Consider the following 1,510-nt stretch of genomic DNA (forward strand, 5'->3'; position numbering starts at 1 on the left):
GGGATGATGGCGGGAGACGGGCTGAAAGGGGGACACGATTTAACAGTAACGTTCACAGGCCTTAATGCTCGAGTTGGACACAGGCACAGAGTGGTACAGGGTGATGGGTATGTGATATTTGGGGATGAGCCACAGTTTTTGTGCAGAGACCTGACAGGAGAATAAAGTGGGGACATCGGTAAGAAAGGTTGGTGGGTTTTGAATTCCCCCTAGAGTCGCGTCTCTGTATCTCTGTAGATGACGTCAGCAGAGCAGGGATGGGTGTTCCTACTTCTGCAGAAAATTGCGTGTCCTCCTCATCAACTAATTCGAGAGGCCGACCTGCCCATCCAATTGCAACATCTTGAATCTGCTTCTTTCTATCCAGGAGGAGATTTCCAACTAAGATGCCAATCAAAAATTCCCGTGTCCAGAGTTAGAGATGTGTGCCTTTGGGAGGATCTCAGAGATGCCTCCACAGAGGCTCGGTGTGCTCTCTCTCCCTCAGAGCACACAGTTACCTTCAGTCCGCTGGGTCTCAGCAGAGATGATTTCACACATAGCCCCTCTCAGGCCCTGGGGACCAATCTTCCGCTTGGCCGAGCTCTGAAAATGAGCACGAGTTCCGGGCAAAGGGCCTTCTCCAGGGGGCCATCTGGCAGATTACATGAGGACAGTGTACAAAAGAGTGGGAAGGTTGATGTTATAAATGCATTTTAATTTTTGCTCCGAAACTGATTCTGTCCTTCTGTTTTGTTAAGCAAGTGTTCTTGGGCCAGACATGATTCTCCTTTTTTCTTTCTATTTGATCATCCAAGAGGTTTAGATAGGGGATTTGTTTTAGGGTAAGAATCTTTAAAAAAAAAAAAACATGCAAGTAGCGTCTTGTTAGGCATTTTGACAAGTGAATTCTCCAGGCAGTATTGAACCCCCTTGTTCCTCCAGGGGGTCTCAAAAGTTATACATGTTGCAATTCTGACCCAAAACCAATGAGCCTATTCTTTTTTTAAGAACTTCACCATGGACAAAAGATGTCACTAACGAAGGTGAGAAAAGAGCAGGTCCCCATAATCCAGAGTCCCTCCCAAAGAGCCCACAGAAGTAAAGAGGAGATGAACGAGAGAAACGTTTTATTTATACACACGCAGGAGCCAACAAGAAAAGTACCTACCATGTTAAATGGTGAAAGTTAAAGGCTTTTTTTATCAACCTAACTTAATAGGGAAAAGGGAAAGGAGAGAATTGGCTTCCATGACAGGTTTTCTTCTACATCTTTTGAATCTCAGTTATCTTCAGCTTAAAGAGGTTTCGTATTAACCGTGAGATCTATCTGACTTTTCATTCCTCGAACTTTGTTCTTCTTTTTCAAGATTCACTCATGTATTCTGACCTCCTGGATTTTCCACGTGAATTTTAGATTGATTTTCAATTCCTGCAAAACACCACCTGGGATTTGGGTAGGCATTCTTTGAATCTTTAGATCTATTCGTGGACTTTTGTCATCTTAGTAGAATGAAGCCTTCTGCACCAT

Source organism: Vicugna pacos, chromosome 31, assembly GCF_048564905.1.
Source record: "Vicugna pacos chromosome 31, VicPac4, whole genome shotgun sequence".
In the NCBI taxonomy this organism is placed as follows: Eukaryota; Metazoa; Chordata; class Mammalia; order Artiodactyla; family Camelidae; genus Vicugna; species Vicugna pacos.